Source organism: Neofelis nebulosa, chromosome 14 (genome assembly GCF_028018385.1).
Source record: "Neofelis nebulosa isolate mNeoNeb1 chromosome 14, mNeoNeb1.pri, whole genome shotgun sequence".
NCBI classification, from domain to species: Eukaryota; Metazoa; Chordata; class Mammalia; order Carnivora; family Felidae; genus Neofelis; species Neofelis nebulosa.
In genome coordinates, this window is record NC_080795.1 from 19,177,106 (window position 1) to 19,198,158 (window position 21,053).

The window sequence follows — 21,053 nt, forward strand, 5'->3', positions numbered from 1 at the left end:
ACTCTTGATTTAAATCACTAGGTTATAATCATAACAAAAAATGGATTACTACACTTTGGCACGACTCAGTGTGTGCTTTCCAGGGGTTTACTGACATTGTCAGATATATGGGCTCAGCAATCCAGATGAGAGGTTGGAGTCTGGACTATATGGAAATAACATCACTTTAAAAATAATAACATATCCAAATTTACTTTTTTAAATCAACGATAGCCTGCAGGGTGGAATAAAAATTGTAATTGATAACATAGCTCTCATGATAATTGGTATGAAGTGATTCATTAACAATTCCCCTATGCCATAGCTACCAGAAAGACCAATATGTTACATGGCTAACATTACAATCCTGTACCCAGGGGGATCTAGAAAATTACTCTCCTGGGTTAAAAGGCCTTAAAAAAATTCTTATCCCACTTCTGTAGCTGTAAGCTTATGTGGCCAGAGAAAACGCATCCAGGAGAGGGATTAAGAGCAGAGTGCTCAGGTGAGAACAGGCATACAGTAGAAGTGTCACTCAGCTGGCACATTCAGAAACACAGTGAATAACACAGTGACATTTTACAGATTCTATTGGAATCTGTACACCTACTTCAGACAAACAACTGATGAGACTCAGAAAGTGGGTTGTACTTGAACCTAATACAAAAATAAAGAGACTATTTTAAAGATCTTCAATGCAAGGGATCCTAAGTGAAATGATCTAGGATAAAAGCAGCATGAGATGCAAAGAGGAGAATACCCCCATGTAGGAAAGCATTAACAGTGGTCCCAAACTTTTATGCAAATAAATGCAAACCCAGTTATACTCCCTGTCTACTCTCCACTCACTCAAATGTACATAAACTCTCATTCTACACTTTGGATCACTTTGGTGATCATTTTCACCATATCCTCTTGAGGCCTTAATAAGTTTTGTGTTTAAAAAAAGCCTTTCATGGTAGTGTGTGTTGTATAAAGACAGTATATATAATTTTGCTCTGTTAGAGTCAACACACAGGTGCCCGAAGTGAGGAAGTCAAGGTGAACAACATCCTTGCAGGATCACAGTGTGTTAATTTTATGAGCGGGCGATAGCTTACAATGAGCTGGAACTTAAAAGGACACAGCTGATCAAAAGAGTCTATTTAATCCATGTGCAAATTTAGACTTATTTTTTGTCCTTAAATCCATGTACCTCCAATCAATATTAAGTCTAAAAAATAGCTTAATAATGCAAAGGAGATAAAAATCCCCCAAATTGTCTTTAACTCTTGTCATCTAATCATATTGACTTTCTGCATATAGTTTCACATGATTTTGGTAAGTTGCAATAATTTCCTCTTCCACTTGGATGCGAAGTCTTTGAGAGAAGGAATCTATTTTCTTTACCACATTGAGGTACATAATAAGAACTCAATAACTATCAGAAGGATGAATGAATGAGTGAATATATTTCTTTGATACTTTCTAATTCATTTATCAAGACAGTTGGAAATTTTAACAAATAAAATAAATAATAATTGTGACTGAATACTTGCAATAAACATTATTTATAGCTTTTTAAATTTTAATATTGGATTTATAGTTTAGCCATGGCTTTTGCCATATGGTCTATCAATCACTCTTAAAAAGGCCATTCCTGAACTCTCCTAACCATAGACCTAGCACCAAAAATATTTGATTTCAGCAATGTTGTACTTGGAGGTGACCCTTGACAATGGTAAATTGTTTGAAATAAAATCAGGGTTGAAAAATAATTAGGTAGTAATAAGAGCCATCTGGAAGTGGAATGCTAGCTAGCATTGTAGCCAAGCTCCGAGCACAGAGATGCAAATACTTTTCAAGAGCAGCATCCAACATTCAGGTGCGGGGACAAGTGTGAGATGAAGCCACTGAGGCACTAGCGTCTCCACTGGTACTTGTCGACGCGTTTGGTTTGTGAAAGAGCTGGCAAGGTAATGTATCTACCTCTTGATTTCCTCAGTGAAAGAGAATTAATGACATGAATACATGTGAACCCAATATCTGATTTAGAGTCTAGAGGCTCGTATATTAGAAATTTATGAGTGAGGAAAAGGACAAGATTCATCATTCCAAAAGTAACACCTGTTTCTTGACTCAGCTTTCTATAAATTATACCTAGGTAGTTTTATAGCATTTTCTCATTTCTCCTGAGACAAAATTATCATGGCAGAAAGTTTCCAAATAATGTCAGGATCTTTGTAGCAGTGCATATTTCCTATTGCATCATTTAAAAATAAGACAGCTCAAATAAGTTTTATAAAAGAACACCTTTTAGGAAAAGATGTCTTGAATAATTAAATGGGAAGCTTTAAAAACTTCTATTGTAAATAAGATAAACAGAAACCTTAATTAGATTTTTTTATTCTGCTTTTTTTTTAAGGTATAAATCACAATTTAAAAAACCTCATGTTAGAAGTCTGTTTGTTTTTAATCTCTCAGATTATAGGGTGAAGTCACTAAATAACTCATGTCACAGGGGCTCCTGGGTGGCTCAGTCGGTTGAGCGTCTGACTTTGGCTCAGGTCATGATCTTGTGGTTCATGAGTTGAAGCCCCACGTCAGGCTCTGTGCTGACAGCTCGGAGCCTGGAGCCTGCTTCGGATTCTGTGTCTCCCTCTCTCTCCCTGCCCCTCCCTGGCTCGTGCTTTCTCTCTCTCTCTCTCTCTCTCTCTCTCTCTCTCTCTCTCAAAAATAAACATTAAAAAAATTTTTAATAACTCATGTCACAGATATTTGAATCTACTGGGATACTGTTTGGTGTTCATATTACTGGGCTTCACTTCAGACATATTGAATCAGAATCTCTGCATGGGACTCTGAATTCTGCATTTTTAATAAACCCCTCAGGCAGACCTTGATTATTCTAAAGATTGGGAACTACTGGATGAAAAGTCCAATGAATCAGAGGGTTGTGAATTGTTTCCATAGTGTTGTTAGATTTTAGACCTTATGTCTCTAGGCTGCTTTTCCCATCTGTAAGTTAAGTTTGGATGTAAAATGTGAGAATGGAGAAAGAAGGCTGAAATTTGATGGAACAAATGTGGAGTGAAATTGAGATACAGGCCATCCAGTCGGTAGATTCATTATCTACATGGATATAAAGTCATAAAATAGCTATCGTCAACACAGCCAGTACCTTCTAATTATGTTGTGAATTTTTAAAACCTGAAAAACTAAGGTAAAACAAACAAACAAACAAGCTAAGAAAAAGAAACAAACAAACAAATGAAATAGTAGAGATGTCCAAAATAAAGAAATAAGAGTCAGAGTTAGAGGTGCTAATGCAAGTGTGACTTGTGGAGACCTAAGATATGGATTCAGGTTTTAGACCCTGGAGTCTGAGGTCTTAATAGCTGTAACGACTGGTGATTTGGCACTGGGTCTGCCTAAGGCAGGGAAGCTGGCATGAGGGGCCTGTATAGATAAAGCCTGACACCTGGGGGAACTGCCACAGGTATGAAACAGAAACAAAATACCTGTACTCTCCAACTGTGCAAAACAGGAAGAAGTTGTCTATCTGTTCTAGGCTTTGGATGAAAAATGTAAATGTGTTCATCAGAAATCAAGATCTCAGGTCTGTACGTCGGTGGTTGGGTCCAAATTTAAATTATGTATAGTGTTAGGAACCCAAAGATATAATAAAAAATGGGCAGCATTATTAGAATTCATATCTTCTCATGTATAAATGCAAGAACTGGGGCATTTACAACTCTCAAAGTTCTAAACATTGACTCCTGCTTAAGATGAGCTCTCCAGCAAAATTGAAGATCCTTTGTATATGCTTTGTTGTTTCTCTCTGCTTTCAAGATTCTTCCATGGCCTTTCTTTTTCGGTAGAGTGATATGTTAGTGTGGATATCTTTGACTTTATCTTACTGCTGTTTCTTGGATATGTAGATTAGTATTTTCATCAGATGTGTGAAGGTTTCAGCCATTATTTCTTCAAATATTTTTTCGGACTGCTTTTTCTCATTGCTCCTTTGGGGACTCTGATTATATGTATTTTGGTACACTTGATGGAACTGTTCATTTTTCTTCTTTTTTTTTTTTTTTTCTGTTCCTCAGACTGGATCTCAGTTGACCTATCATAAGTTCTTCGCTTCTTTCTTATGCAAGCTCAAATCAACTGCTGAGCCCCTGGAGTGATTTTTGTTTTCATTTTAAATCCAGAATTTCTATTTGTTTCCTTTATATTAATAGTCTTTAGTTGGTGAGAATTTATTCTCATAATTTCCTTTATTTAACATGATTTATTTTAGTCCTTCAAATATATTTATAGTTGTTAAGAGTTTGCTGAGTAAGTCCATCATCTGGGCTTCTGCAGGGAGTTTCTCAGGACTGCTTTTATTTCCTATTTAGGGGCCACAGTTTCATGTTTATTGGCATGTATGATATGATGATTTATAAAGCATCTCACTAATTTTTTGGTTTGTTGCAAACTGGATACTTAATATAATATAATGTGGAAATTCTTACTCTGGAAGTTAGACTCTCCCCCGACAGGGTTTGTTGCTGCTGTTTTTCCCTGTTGTTATTGTCCTTACTACTTTTTATTTAGTGGCTTTTCTGAACTAATCTTACAGAGTCTATATATTTTTTTGTATACAATTACTTAAGTTTCTACTCAGCTTAGCAGTCAGCTAATACAGGGTACTGAGGCAGGCTATGGACACTGCAACACTTCACAACTTTGCTTACGTAGAGCTTCTAGGTTAAGCAGAGGTGAGAGACAGAGCTTTATCAGGGTTTTTTTTTCCTGGACAGGTGCATAGTACTACACATGCATGTTGTCTTCTAGATCCTCAGGAATATGTCAGAGCTTTTGAAAGCTTGTTATGGGCGTCTCATCCACTAGATTTATTATTATTATTATTATTACTATTATTATTATTATTTTATTTTTATTTTGTAAACTCCTTGGTTGCCCCAACTGCTATCACTGCCTCAGGCAGCTGCTGTGTAAAACTATTGCCCCTAATTGTTCGTGACAAATGTCATAGGGACTGACTTTCTCACTGCGTGAACTCTAATCCAGGGCAAATAAAGAAAAACACTCAAATGAGGATTTTGCAGACAGCTTCTATATAGGTCAAATAATGGCAATTCTCTAGATATGGGACATTTGGGAGGAGCTCCAAACCCATTCTGCCCCCTCTAGTATATCATAGCCTTCTTTTTTCATAACTCCCATCACTGTTCTTATGCACAGCTCTCTGTTCTTATTGAGATTCAGCTGCTTTTCTTTTAAAAATGTTCTATGGAGGGACACCTGGGTGGCTCAGTCAGTTGAGCGTCTGACTTCAGCTCAGGTCATGATCTTGCAGTTAGTTTGTGAGTTCTGTGCTCACAGCTCGGAGCCTGGAGCCTGCTTCAGATTCTGTCTCTCTCTCTCTCTCTCTCTCTCTCTCTCTCTCTGCCCCTCCCACCCACACTCTGTCTCTCTCTCCTTCAAAAATAAATAAACATTAAAAAAAATTTTTTTTAATGTTCTATGGATTATTGCAAGCCTTTGGTTACTTTCTAGAGTTGTGAAAAGTTGATTTTGGTGATTTTTGCTAGTGTTCTCATTGCTTTTTAGAAGGGGAGATTTTTGGAGATCCCTACACACACATTCCAGAAGTGCTTCTCCTCTCCTGTTTTTCCAATTTCATCAACATAGTTTTCTCTTTGTTCGAAGAATGGTTCATTTTCATAATGAACTAGGGTACAAGATGTCTGCTTCTTTAAGTTCCAATATCATGATAAGCTATTAAAAACAGTTTTGTAGTAAAATAAGTTTTGGGAATTTATACATATCATTATATTTCAGAAACTCTCAGGTGTAAGAACCTGTTCTACCGCTGACAGAAAAACTTTTCAAGAGGAACAAAACAGCTCTTCACTTTTAAATGAACAGATCAAATATAATCAGCATCCTGGCTTAAAATGAGAGAAAGTATTGTCCATTGTTGACTTGAAGAAGTGCTATACAGTTTTTTTTTTTTTAAATGTCGCTACGTGGTCTTGCAGCAAGATCTGTTTGACTGTGTACAGTCCAAAGTTTTTTGCATATTTACTTGAGCTCTTTTTGCAGAATGCCTTTTCTTCTTAAAGTCTGTTTGTTTGTTTGTTTGTTTGTTTGTTTGTTTATAGAGAATGTGTGGAGGGGGGAGGAGCAGAGAGACAGGGTGAGAGATCCCAAGCAGGCCCCAAGCCATCAGCAGAGAGCCCCACAGGGGGCTTGAATCCAGGTACCATGAGGTCAAGACCTGAGCTAAAACCAACTGAACTACCCAGGTGCCCTTGCCAAATGCATATTAATTCCTATTTTGAGAATGCTTATAATTTCCAGAATGCCTATTAACTGCTGGAAGACCAGATGTTCTGGGATTTTAGCAAGTGCTAATCTAATCTAATCTAATCTAATCTAATCCTCTCAATCTCAGTTCTCTTAATTTAGTGAGGAAGTTGGTTCTCTCAGAGATCGTAGGCTTGTTCATGTCATGTCAGTAGCAGAGGCCAGGAGTATAATCAAATGTTCTTGTTTGGACCCAGCGATGTTTACTCTTATTGCTTCATCCTTTACTCATGACTTCCCTTAATCCCCCTTACCAGGGGGTGACACAGTTTCTGCTGGGACTCTTGAGAGCCAAAGTGCTTGGGGAAGTAAGTGGAGCTACAGGATTCTACTGTCCACTGAGGATGTGGTGTGGCCTTTATTCTCCTTAATCTAACCTCAGGTTATTTCTTTCCAGGTAGCCTCCTAAGATTTATATCTGAGCAATGCTTGAGTCAGTGGTGTTATTGTACCACAGCTGATTATCTCACCAGGCCCAAGAGAAGGTACTAACATCCTCTCAACTGAAAGAGTAGTAAGGGGTGTGTTAGGGGGCAGTGGTATATAGATAACACAAAGACCAAAATGAGTTAAAAGCCAATTAAGTCAGATGGGTGTTAGGACTTCATGACTCTTGGAACTCAAATTTTAAATATTAGGGTTATGACATAGAAATAAGGACTAGGAATATATACCTCAGGAGATAAACAAGACAGGACTTCAGTATTTTGTTCTTATTTAAAGGTCAACTAGGCTATCCTACACAACACATGTCTTTGTAGAGAAAAAACCCACATGCTTTGGAAACAACCAAGAATAAAAGATAGTAATGGTAACAGTAATACATAAAAATAGCTCAAGAATAACTAGAAAGATGAGCTCTTAAAGTAAAACAGACAAAAACATCTGACAAACTGTATTAGGTTATTTTTGAAGACCAAAAGAAATCTTGATGACTTTTAATCTCACTTTTCACATTCAATCTTCTATGAGTGTTCAGAAAATTCTAAAGCTTTTCCTAAAAAAGTCAGGGCATCTGAACTCATATGAGGCAATAAATTCTATAAATTAGGCATTTGCATGTTTGGTACCTGTTATTATAAATATTTAAGGATTGATCTTTAACCAACAAATATAATAGTAAGTTAATAATTACTGTGAATTATCTGTTACATGCAAAATAGTCTAATGTCAAATTGTAATTTTCCATTATAATACTGTTAGATAATTAGTTTGATTATAAATAAGTTTTTGCAATTTTTAGAGGACACATGTCCCTGAATTATTCATGTGCCATTCTTACTCTGAAATGTTCCCCATGTCTGTGGTAAAACCCTGATATTATGAACGTTTCAATTGATTTCTAAGCTCCTAGAAAAAATGTAATGGGTAATATTTAATAACATAAAATTTAATCTCACCAAGTAAACTATTATTAAGTGTAATGGAAAAATGTGTTCTACAACATATAAGGTTACATGCTTCAGAATAGATACAAAGCTTACCTGCTTTATTTATTGATTTATTTATTCCTTGTCATATGCAATAATAGTAGTCAGAACATTCCATAACAAGTATCAGAGAAGACTATATTTAAACAACAGAACTGATCTTTTGTGATACAAAATTCTTTGGATTAGAGTATCATATGAAGCTGAATTCTTTAAAACTGCAAGTAGGAGATACATGGTCCAATTTTAGGTTATTTAAAAAAATCAAAGTTATAAATGAGTAGCATATGTTTTTAATCCTCTTACTAAATACTTTTTGTTTGTCTTGGAATATTCTTATAGTTGCTCTAGATATAGCCTGAAACTACAAAATATAATAAAGAAAATGAAATGAAGGGGAATCTAGTTCATTCTTTAACCTTGATGGATTTAGCTTATAGGTAGTCTTCCATTAGATGGGATGTATCTTTCACAAATGAGAAGAATGTATTGGCTGGTTGCAAGTAAAACCTATTTGTTCTTAATGAATTTTGTTCTGTACATTTTCAGTAACTGCAAGAACTTCAGCATGTTTATATCAGGCAAGCTGTTCCGTAATTTCTCCTGGCTTGTCTTGCAACATTGATCTGCTTCACCTTCACAAATTAAACGGACCTTGGCATTTTTGTCCCAAATCAGGATCTTTATAGTTAAGATTCTCCAATGTTACATATGCTCCATAGATCAGCTTACCTGCTTAGAATGTCCTTAGAATCATATTTACGTATCTTAAAACGCACACATATAATGAGAAACTGCTGTGTTGGGTTCTATTGCATGGGATATACAAAAAAAAAAAACAACAACAAGAAAAAGGTTATGATCTCTTTTCTCTAGTAAGTTAAATAGAAGTGCATAATAGCATAAGGTATACTATTTAAGAGATAAGTAGAATGTTAAGGAAGCCAAAGGAGGGGTATATCGCATGGAGTTAGCAGTAGGAACATGAAGAAATGGTGTTTGAACTAAGAGATATGTAAGATTTTGAAGTACAAGATGGACAAGAATGTCATATGAGCAAGAAGAACAGCATGGGTGAAGACACAAAGATAGGAAGAGCATTGGTTATGTTTGGTGAACTGTCAATTCATACTTTTAGGGGAAGACACTAGACACAGGGGATCAGGGAGAAATAAATCTAGAAAAGCAAGTCATGAAAAGAACATAGTGGGTGCAAATTATAAGCATAAGAAATGTGAATTGGTAAAATAAACAGCAGAGAAATCTTTACATAGGAGGGAGCCCTGATAAAAACATTCATATTCCTAACTTTGGATAACACTAAGACAAAGGAGGCCCAAGTGTTTAACCCTTTACATATTTCTTAACTTGAGAAGAAAATGAGATTTTTTTCTTTTAAAATTTTATAATGTTTATTTACTTTTTGAGAAAGAGACTGCATGTGTGTGCAAGCAGGGGAGGGGGAGAGAGAGAGGGAGAGAGAGAATCCTGAGAAGGCTCTGCACTGACATCACAGACTAGTTTTCTTGGGGCACCTGGGTGGCTCAGTTGGTTAACCATCAGACCCTTGATATCGGCTCAGGTCATGATCTCATGCTTCATGAGATCACACCCCACATTGGTATCAGGAATCAGATGCTTAGCCAATTGAACCACCCAGGTGCCCCAAGAAAAGTAGTTTTTAAACTGTCTGTGCACTAGTGCTATTTTAAATAGAGATCATCATCTCCCCAAGACATGCCATTTTAAAAAAAACTGATAAAGTTGTGGTACACACACACACACACACACACACACACACACAATGGAGTATTACTCAGCCATCTAAAAGAATGAAATCTTGACATTTCAATGACATGGATGGAGCTAGAGTGTATTAAGCTAAGTGAAATAAATCAGTCAGAAAAAGACATGCCATATGATTTCACTAATATGTGAATAGAATTTAAGAAACAAAATAGATGAATATATGGGAAAAAAAGAGAGAGGCAAACTATAAAACAGACTTTTAACTATGGAGAGCAAACTGAGGATTGCTGGGGGGTGGGGAGAGATGGATTAAATGGGTGATGGGTATTAAGGAGGGCACTTGTGATGAGCACTGGGTATGATATATAGATTATGAATCACAAAATTCTGTTGAAACTAATATGACACTGTATGTTAACTAACTGGAATTTAAATAAAAACCTAAAATAAAAATAAAATAAAATAAAATAAGTCTCTTGTAGGGAGAAAAATAAATAAATAAATAAATAAATAGGTTTTAAAAAAGTTATCTTCTTTACTAGGCAGAGATGGTAAACAGGAAATACACTACAGCACAACTTATTGAAGGAAAAATAAATCATTGTTGAAGTGCATTTTAAAACTTTGTTTTGAGTGTTGTTAATCTATCAATTAAATATCAGTAAATATACATAGCCCAAGTTTATAATTTTAATTCTTTAAAACAAATGTTATTTTTTAATTTTACATACTACACCCAGGTCTCATCACAAATGCCCTCCTTAATGCCCATCACCCATTTAGCCCATCCCTCCACCCACTTCCCTTCCAGCAACCCTCAGTTTGTTCTCTGTATTTAAGAGTCTCTTAATTGTTCTCCTCTCTCTGTTTTTATCTTCTTAAATTTTTTAAAAAATATTTATTTTATTTTGAGAGAAAGAGACAGACCATGAGCAGTGGAGGGGCAGAGAGAGAGGGAGACACAGATTCTGAAGCAGGCTCCAGGCTCTGAGCTGTCAGCCCAGAGCCTGATGCAGGGCTCTAACTCACGAGCTGTGACAGCATGACCTGAGCTGAAGTCAGATGCTTAACTGATTGAGCCATTCGGGTGCCCCTCAGTTTTTATCTTATTTTATTTTTTCTTCCCTTCCCCTATGTTCACTCCGTTTTGTTTTTTACATTCCACATATGAATGAAATTATATGATATTTGTCTTTCTCTGACTTATCTTGTTTAGCATAATATACTCTAGTTCTATCCACATTGTTGCAAATTGCAAGATTTCATTCTTTTTGATCACTGAGTAATATTCCATCATATATATATATATATATTACATATATATGTGTGTGTATATATACAAATATGTATATATATGGGTGTGTATATGTGTATATATATGTGATATACATATACATATATATGTATATGTGTGTATATATACATATATGTGTATGTATGTGTATATATATATATATATATATATATATATATATAGACCACATCTTCTTTATCCATTCATCAGTGGATAGATATGTGGGCTCTTTCCATAATTTGGCTATTGTCGATAGTACTGTTGTAAACATTGGGATGCATGTGCCCCTTTTATTCAGCATTTTTGTATCCTTTGGATGAATACCTAGTAGTATGATTGCTAATTGGAGGGTAGGTCTATTTTTAATTTTTTGAAAAACCTCCACAATGTTTTCCAGAGTGGCTGCATAAGTTTGCATTCCCACCAGCAGTGCAAAAATGTTCCCTTTCTCTGCATTCTCACCAACATCTGCTGTTGCCTGAGTTATTATTTTAGCCATTTTGACAGGTGTGAGGTGGTATCTCACTGTGGTTTTGATTTGTATTTCCCTGATGACGAGTGATGTTGAGCATCTTTTCATGTATCTGTTAGCCATCTAGATGTCTTCTTTCAAAAAGTATCTGTTCATGCCTTTTGCCCATTTCTTCACTCTGTTATTTGTTTTTTGGGTGTTGAGTTTGACAAGTTCTTTATAGATTTTGGATACTAACCCTTTATTCAATATGTTATTTGCAGATATCTTCTCCCATTCCATTGGTTGCCTTTTAGTTCTGTTGATTGTTTTCTTTGTGGTCAAGAATTTTTATCTTGATGAGGTTCCAATAGTTCATTTTTATTTTTGTTTCCCTCACCTCCAGACACATGTCTAATAAGAAGTTGCCGTGGCTGAGGTCAAAGAGGTTGCTGTCTGTTTTCTCCTCTAGGATTTTGGTGGTTTCCTGTCTTACATTTAGGTCTTTCAACCATTTCAAATTTATTTTTGTGTGTTGTGTAAGAAAGTGGTCCAGCTTCATTCTTCTGCATGTTGCTGTCCACTTTTCCCAACAACATTTGCTGATATCCATTGGCTATCCATTGGATAATATTTCCTGCTTTTTTGAAGATTAGTTGGCCATACGTTTGAGGATCCTTTTCTGAATTCTCCATTCTGTTCCATTGATCTATGTGTCTGTTTTTGTGTCAGTACCATACTGTCTTGATGATTACAGCTTTGTAATAGAGCTTGAAGTCCAGAATAGTGATGCTTCCAGCTTTAATGTTCTTTTTAAGGATTGCTTTGGCTATTTGGGGTCTTTTCTGGTTCCATACAAACTTTAGGATTATTTGTTCTAGCTCTGTGAAGAATGCTGGTGTTGCTTTGATAGAGATTGCATTGAATGTGTAGATTGCTTTGGGTAGTGTGGACATTTTCACAATATTTGTTCTTCCAATCCACACGCATGAAGTGTTTCTCCATTTCTTTGTGTCTTCTTCAATTTCTTTCATAAGCTTTCTATAGTTTTCAGTATACAGATCTTTCATCTCTTTTGTTTGTTCCTAGGTATCGTATGGCTTTTGGTACAGTTACAAATGGGATCAATTCTTTGATTTCTTGTTCTGCTGCTTCACTATTGGTGAAATGCAACTGATTTCTGTACATTGATTTTACATCTTATGACTTTGCTGAATTCACATATAAGTTCTAACAGTTTTTGGGTGGAGTCTTTCCGGTTTTCCATGTAAAGTATCATCTTGTCTGTGAAGAGTACAAGCTTGACTTCCTCCTTGTCAATTTGTATGCCTTTTATTGCTTTTTGTTGTCTGATTCCTGAGGCTAGCACTTCCCGTACTATATTGAACAACAGTGAAGTGAGTGGACATCTTTGTCATGTTCCTGACCTTAGGGAGAAAGCTCTCAGTTTTTCCCCATTGAGGATGATGTTAGCTATTGGTCTTTTATATGTGGCCTTTATGATGTTGAGCTAAGTTCCAAGAAAGTATCCCTATTTTTTTGAGAGTTTTTATCAAGAAAGGATGCTGTATTTTTCAAATGCTTTTTCAGCATCTATTGAGAGGCTCATGTGATTCTTATATTTTCTTTTCTTAACATGATATGTCACATTGATTGATTTGTGGATATTGAACCAGCCCTGCATCCAGGAATATATCCCACTTGATAATGGTGAATAATACTTTTAATGAATTGTTGGATTCAACTTGCTGGTATCTTATTGAGAATTTTTGCACCCATGTTCATCAGGGAAAATGGTCTGTAATTCTCCTTTTTTAGTGGCATCTTTGTCTGGTTTTGGAATCAAGGTAATGCTGGCCTCATAGAATGAGTTTGGAAGTTTTCCTTCCATTTCTAGTTTTTGAACAGCTTCAAAAGAATAAGTATTAACTCTTCTTTAAATGTTTGGTAGAATACCCCTGGGAAACAGTCTGGCCCTCGACTCTTTTTTGTTGTGAGGTTTTTGATTACTGATCCAATTTCTTTGCTGGCTATGTAAAACATAATTACTTTTAGAGTGAACTCTTATCTGAAGTCTCAAAACATGCATTATTTATGTATTTTTTATATTAAACTCCTTATCAGCAATATGGTTTGCAAATGTTGTCTCCCAATCTGTAGGTTACCTTTTTATTTTGTTGTTTCCTTCGCTCTGCAGAAGCTTCATAGTTTGATGCAGTTCCGCTTACTTATTTTTGCTTCTGTTGCCTGGGCTTTTGTCATATTTAACAAATTATTGCTAAGACCAATGTCAAGGAGTTTCTCTCTGTTTTCTTCTAAGTTTGCTACAGGTACCAGTCTCATATTTAAGTCTTTAAAACATTTGAATTGATTTTTATGTACATTGTGAGTTAAGGATCCAATCCCATTCTTTTGTATGTGGATACAGTTTTCCCAAAACCATTTATTGAAGAGACTATACTTTTCCCGTTGTGTGTTGTTAGCACTCTTGTTAAACATTAGTTGACCGTATATGCTTGGGTTTATCTTTGGACTCCCTATTCTATTCTACTGGTCCATGTGTCTATTTTTATGCCAGTACCATATAATTGATTACTATAACTTTGTAATATAATTTAAAATCAGGAAGTGTGATGCCTCCAACTCTATTCTTTCTCAAGATTGCCTTGGCTATTAAGAATCTTTCGTGGTTCCATAAGAATTTTAGAATTGTTTTCTATTTCTGTGGAAAATGCCATTGGAATTTTTACAGAGATTGCTTTGAATCTGTGTATCATTTTGTATAGACATTTTAGCAATATTAGTTCTTCCGATTAGAATTAAACAAGAGTCCAGGCCAGAGGGCTTCCCAGGGTTATTCTACCAAACATTTAAAGAAGAGTTAATACTTATTCTTTTGAAGCTGTTCAAAAACTAGAAATGGAAGGAAAACTTCCAAACTCATAATATGAGGTCAGCATTACCTTGATTCCAAAACCAAAGACTCCACTAAAAAGGAGAATTACGGACCATTTTCCCTGATGAACATGGGTGAAAAAATTCTCAATAAGATACTAGCAAGTTGAATCCAACAATACATTAAAAGAAATATTCACCACGATCAAGTGGGATTTGTTCCTGGGATGCAGGAATTTTTTGATTGCTGATTCGATTTCATTGCTGTTAATAGATCTGTTGAAATTTTCTTTTTCTTCCTGATTTAGTCTTGGGAGGTTATATGTTTCTGGGAATTTATATCTTTTAGGTTGTCCAATTTATTGGCATATAATTTTTCATAATGTTCTCTTATAATCATTTGTATTTCTGTGATGTCAATGGTTTTTTCTCCTTTTTCACTTGATTTTAATTCCTCCCTCTGTCTCTGTCTCTCTCTCTTTCTCTCTCTCCCCCTCTCTTTTTTCATGAGTGTGACTAAAGGTTTATCAATATTGTTGATCTTTTCAAAGAGCCAGCTCCTGATTTCATTGATCTAGTCTTTTGTTTTCTTACTTTCCACTTTTCAAAAAATTTCTGCTCTAATCTTTGTTATTTCCTTCCTTTTACTGCTTTTGGGTTTTGTTTGTGCTTCTTCTTCTTCTTTTTTTCTGGCTCCTTTAGGTGTACGGTTAAGTTGTTTATTTAAGATTTTTCTTGTTTCTTGATGTAGGCCTGTATTGCTATAAACTTTCTTGGAATGGTTTTTGCTGCATCCCAAAGATTTTTAACTGTTGTATTTTCATTTTCATTTGTCTCCACATATTTCTCAATTTCATCTTTGATTTCCTGGTTCACTCATTCATTGTTTAGTAGTATGTTAATTAACCTCCATATATTTGTGTTCTTTCCAGATTTTTTCTTGTGGTTGACTTTTAGTTTTATAGAGTTGTGATCAGAAGAGATGCATGGTTTGATTGTAATCACTTTGAACTTCTTGAAACTTGTTTTGTGGCCTAGCATGTGATCTATTCTGGAGTATGTTCCATGTGCATTTGAAAAGAATGTGTATTCCATTGTTTTAGGATGGGATGTTCTGAATATATCTATTAGATCCATCTGGCTGAATGTGTCATTTAAGCCATTGTTTCCTTGTTGACCATCTGTTTGGATTATCTCTCCATTGATGTAAGTGTGATGTAAGTGATGTAAGTTAAAATCTCTTACTATTATTGTATTACTCTCAATGTCTTCCTTTATGTTTGTTATTACCTGCTTTACATATTAGGGTGCTTTTGTGTTGAGGTACCTAAATATTTACAATAGCAACATCTTCTTGTGACATTGTCCCCTTTATGATTCTGTAGTATCCTTCTTTGTCTCCTGTTACAGTCTTTGTTTTAAACTCTATTTTGTCTGACATAAGTATTGCTACCCCAGCTTTCTTTTCGCTTCCATTTGCACGATAAATGTTTTTTCATTCCTTTCTCTCAATCTGCATATGTCTTTAGGTCTGAAATGAGTCTCTTGTAGGCAGCGTATAGATGAATCTTGCTTTTTTAGCCATTTAATTCGTTCTTATGCTTCCTCTAGTCGATTATTTATTCCCTCTAGTGTATTTTTAATTTCAGTTATTGAACTCTTTTCTCTCATTCGTACTTTTTTATGTTTTCTCTCTTTTTAAGTGTCTCACTGAGGTGCTCCACTCTTTTCTCCACTCCTTTCCCAAGTCCAGTGAGTATTTTATGACTATTACTTTAAATTCTGTATCAGGAATATTAATTATCTCTGTTTCCTTTACTCTCTTGCTGTGATTTTGTCCTGTTCTTTCATTTGGGACATAGCCTCTATCCTCATTTTGTCTAATTCTCTGTATCTGCTAAGAAAGTTAGGAAATTCTCTGTATGTTAGGAAAGTCAGCTATGTCTCCTGCTCTTAAAAGTAGTGGCCTATTGAAGAAGAGGTCCTGTAATGCCCTGCAGTGCAGTGGCCCCTGTTCACCGGGACCTGGTGCTTCAGGGAACTCTTCTGTTGTTTTGGCTGGCCGCTTTTTCCTTCAATCCAGTCATCTGCAGTGGCTTGCTTTGCCTGCTGTGGTCAGTGGTTGGTCCTGTGGGGTTAGTGAACCAGTCTGGGCCGTCTTGGGCTTGAGTTGGGTCAGACCCAATGTTGCCAGAGCTGTGGTATCACCAAACTGCAGGATGCTCTCCCTATGTTGGCCCTTGATAAGCTTTTGCTGGTGGGTGGGGCCTGCAGTCAGACCCCAGCCCACCTCTGGGGTTGCAGTTGAACTGGTATGTGTGGTTTACTTTTCCTCTTCCTGGGGTAGGAGTCAGTTCTGTGTGGTGTTGGCAGACATGGTCCAAAGGAGAGGGTGTGGGCAGGGTGAGCTGTTAGCCAGTTAGGTGGAGAGTATTTGTATTGTGCTGGTTCTGACAAGTGTCTGTATTTCTAGGCTGGGGATTAGGGGAGGGAAGTGACACCTGTCAGCTCTGTTGTTATAGGAGAAATCTTTCAAAGATCCCCACCCTTTTAGCACAGGCTCTAAGATTAGTAAACAACAACAACAACAACAACAACAACAAGAACAAAAATCTTCCCGTATACCCCAGGTGTTTTTTAAACTGCTGTTTCTATGCCTATTCTCAGTGGGGCTGTTTGTTATGCTGTCTTTTTAAGGGTGGGGGCTAAGTTTCCAATTGTTCTCCGTCTCTCCCAGACCCATGCCTACTGATTTTTAAATTTCAGCTGTTAAACCTCATTGATTGTAATAACTTGAGAGAGTAAGCCCCTTTGGTTTTCAAAGCCACATGTTGTGGGGATTTGTCTTCCCAGTGTGGGTCCCCTGTGCCTGGGATGCCTGGTATGGAGTCTGTTCCTCTTTCCAATCTGCACCCACTGTGCCCCTCCCACCCCCGAAGAGTCCCAAGGGTCTGTTTGGCCCCCGACTATATCGCTGCCCTTTCTACCCTCTTCAATATGGCCTATTCTCTACATTTAGTGGTGGACAGTCTGTTCTACCAGTCTTTGGGGCATTTTCTGGGTTATTCACATGATGTGGGTGTTATCTAGGTGTATCCCTGGTAGAGGTGAACCTAGGATCCTCATACGCTGCCATCTTTCCTGGAAGTCCCTGTTGATTGAGTCTTGAGTCACATTTCTTTGACCTAAAGAGTACCAATTAATATTAAGTTTGATTTGTGATTCTTGGGATGAATTATCTTTGTCTTAAATTTCTTTATTTCTTCTTTATTTTTGATGGGTATTTTCACTGGGTGTAAAAATCAAGGCAGCTTTTTTTTATTTCAGCACTTTGAAAATATCCTTCCATCAGTTTATTGTTTATTGTTACTTCTTCAAATGTTTTTAAAATTTTCATTTTGTCTATTATTTTTGCAGCTTTACCTTGAGTAACCTAGATGTGACTATTCTCTGGTATACCTTGGATTCTTTGTGTTAAACATGAGTGATAAGAATGCTTCTAAATCTGTAGCTTTTGGACCTTTGGCATCTTTGGATTTTCCATATTCTTTTTCTGTCAAGTCTTTGGCTTCTTTTCTAGTCAGCTGTTGCTACATAAAATAATCACCCAAAACATTAGTATCTTAAAATAACAATCATTTATTTAATTCATTCATGGGCAGTTTGGCCAGGGTTCAGTAAGAAAGGCTTATATCTTTTCCATGCAGCATCAGCTGGAGTGATTTAAGCAGGGGTGGAGGATACATTTACAAGATGGGTAACTCACATGCTTAGATGTTGATGGTCACTGTTGCCCGAGAAGTCATTCAGGACTGAAGGTCAAGGACCTTGATTTCTCTGCATATAAAACTTTCATCGTGCATCTCTCCATGGCATGTTTGGGCTTTCTCACATTATTGTAGCTGCCTTAGAAGAGTGAGTATCCCATAAGACAGGAAGTGGAATTTTTCCATTCCTTAAGGCCTGAGCCTGGGAACTCACAGCACTACTTCTGCCATTTTGTTGCATATACAGTCAGGGAATTTTTTTAATGTTTATTTTATTTTTGAGAGAGAGAGAGCGAGAGAGAGAGCATGAGTGGGCAGGGAAGAGAGAGAGGGAAGCAGAGAATCCAAGCAGGCTCCATACTCTCAGTAGAGCTTGATGTAGGGCTCCATCTCACGAACCGTGAGATCATGACCTGAGCTGCAATCAAGAGTCAGACACTTAACTGACTGAGTCATCTAGGTGCCCCTGCAGTCACAGAGCATAGATTCAAGGTTAGTGGACATGGTTCTAGCAAGTTGGGAAAAATACGAAAGAATTTGGGCGGGGGGGGGGGGGGGGTGGTATGTTTTAAAATTGCCACGGCCACCTGTTAACATGTGTTAGATACTCTAACTGTATGTAAAATGTGCCCCACCTCTGTTTTCCATCCATTTGTTTCTGTGTATCACCCAGGATATTGTATTCTGATCTATGCTCAAGTTTATTATCTCTGTCATTAATGCTATCAAGTCTGCTGTTTAACACATATATTACAAAATTGAGATTTTAAGTGGGTTTTCTTCATTGAGAGGGCTGGTTTATTTCTATTTGCCCTTACTCTTACAGTGTGACCCTTCAGAGTAGCAACCCCAAACCTAGGGAATTAAACTGAGTCACCTTCCTCAGTAAGCCTGGGGCTCCAATTTTTGTCCTGTCTGCCTATGAACCTTTTGCAAGTTGCCAGCCTCTCAGGAATTTCTTCTGCAACTGGTAGCTACCTTTAGAGGAATTGTGTCCCCAAATTCCATGCTCATTTCTATTTATTTCCTTATTCTTCTGGATATTGACCGTTTAATACCTTATTATTTTGCTAGCTCCCTGATGCCTTCGCAGAGGCTTTAAAAATATTTCACCCAGCTGTTATAAATGTTTCTAGTAGCTGCTTTATCTGAAAATTTTACACAACCAATCCTGGATATTAAATTTCTTACTCTGATATATTTCAGTAAATGTGGGCAAAATCAGCACATTTTCAGATAATTGCCTTTAGTTTCCATAGACTAGGAAAACATTTCTTTTTCATTACTTTTTTTTTAATTTTTTTTTAACGTTTATTTATTTTTGAGACAGAGAGAGACAGAGCATGAATGGGGGAGGGTCAGAGAGAGGGAGACACAGAATTGAAACAGGCTCCGGGCTCTGAGCTGTCAGCACAGGGGCCCGATGCGGGGCTCGAACTCACGGACCGCGAGATCGTGACCTGAGCCGAAGTCGGCGCTCAACCGACTGAGCCACCCAGGCGCCCCTCTTTTTCATTACTTTGATTTGTGCCAAACATAGTGCCAGATACATAGTATATGCTTGCTAAATATTAGTAAGTTCTAAGGTTTTACTTTTAGGCTAAGCATACATCCTATAAAATGGTTTCTATTTATGCAAAAAATGATGATTTATCTTCTATCCCACCAGGACTTCTTCTTGCTTCTTATTAGGTTTCTATTCACCTTTGCTTATGTTATTATTAATGACATTGTGTTTTTACTCCTGTGTGGAATTTGTTCCCAGACACTTGCTAGGTTCTCACTCTGACTGACTATTGTGAGCATATGCATGTGTCATTTAATTTTCTCAGTGGGAGGCTAATTTTTTTTCTAGACATTATGATGGAGTGAGGAAAAAAAAAAACCTAGGAGTCAGAAAACTCTAAGGTCCTCCTTCTTCCCTGTGGCTCCCAGGCTAGTAGACTGCAGAAAAGGGCTCACACTCAGATGCATCTACAGTTGCCCAGTTCTCAGACTTTAACTATCAGAGGTACATTAACTACATGGGAATAATACAGAATGCTTTCCCTCAAGTTTCTCTGCCGAACAATCTTTGCCTTTTTCTTACTAACCGAAAATAATTTATCTTTTCACTTAGGAAGCCACAGTTCATTTGTCTTATTTTTCTTAATTATTCTATGGTTTTTGCATTTAGCTTGCTGCCTCTAATATGCCTTGGAACTAGCAGAGGAGAGAAGGATTTTATATTCCCATTTTGGGGCCAAAAGCGTGACCTCTCCCTTAGGTGGGTTCATGGGTGGTATGACCATCTTATGCAATGTGCTTTCTTATGTATTCTCCCAGGCTGGAAGAGTTCATTTCATATCTACTAATTGGGGCATCTGCATCATTGATCCCAGCCTACCTTATTATTTCCCTCTCCTTTTTCCTCCTACTTCAAACTTAAGGGCTTATTTACCTCAAACTGAAGGGGAAAAAAATCAAGGAACAAACTCTCTCCTCCAGAAGATGCTATAATTTCCACTGTGTGAGCTAGCCTAAAAGTTGACCAGCATAGTCTCCTAAAAGGTAGTGGAATATTTGTTATAAGGATCTGACAGGAAATTGTAGCCTGAAGATAGGCATTGTGGGTGAAGAAACCACTTGTGTAGGCATAATGAAGCTGATATATGAAAAAAAGTGGAGTTCTACGCATGGAACTTCAAGAATGTGGCATAATAAATCTTTTCACTGAGGAAGTTAGCATATATTCTAATGGATATATAATTTAATAATGAATTAGGAAAATTGTCACATTAGGCTAACATAAAATAGAACCACAGAGTCTATTTGAGTCATTAGAATTCTATTATTCCATTTCTCCTTAAAGCCTATTATGAGTAATTGACATTTTAGGCTTATATAGAAACACATGCATCTTCAAAAGAAGAGAAAATGAAAGAGGACTGACACTTATGACATTTTTGCTGGTAGGGGCTATGTAGCATCTCCTTTAATCCTTGTGACAACTTAATATGTAGGTGATATTCCTCTGCTTTTACAAACTCAGATCTGTTAGGTGTATCCTGTCCCAAGGATACATAATTAATAAGTGCAATTTACAGTCTAGCTCAATCCAAGGCCATATGTTCTACTCCAAAATGTCA

The 21,053-nt window shown here is 36.7% G+C and overlaps 1 protein-coding gene across 1 annotated transcript in view; it reads left to right on the plus strand.

The window, feature by feature from the left end:
• The window catches only part of C14H8orf34 (chromosome 14 C8orf34 homolog), a 407,132-nt gene that overhangs the window by 378,192 nt on the left and 7,887 nt on the right, over positions 1–21,053 (plus strand).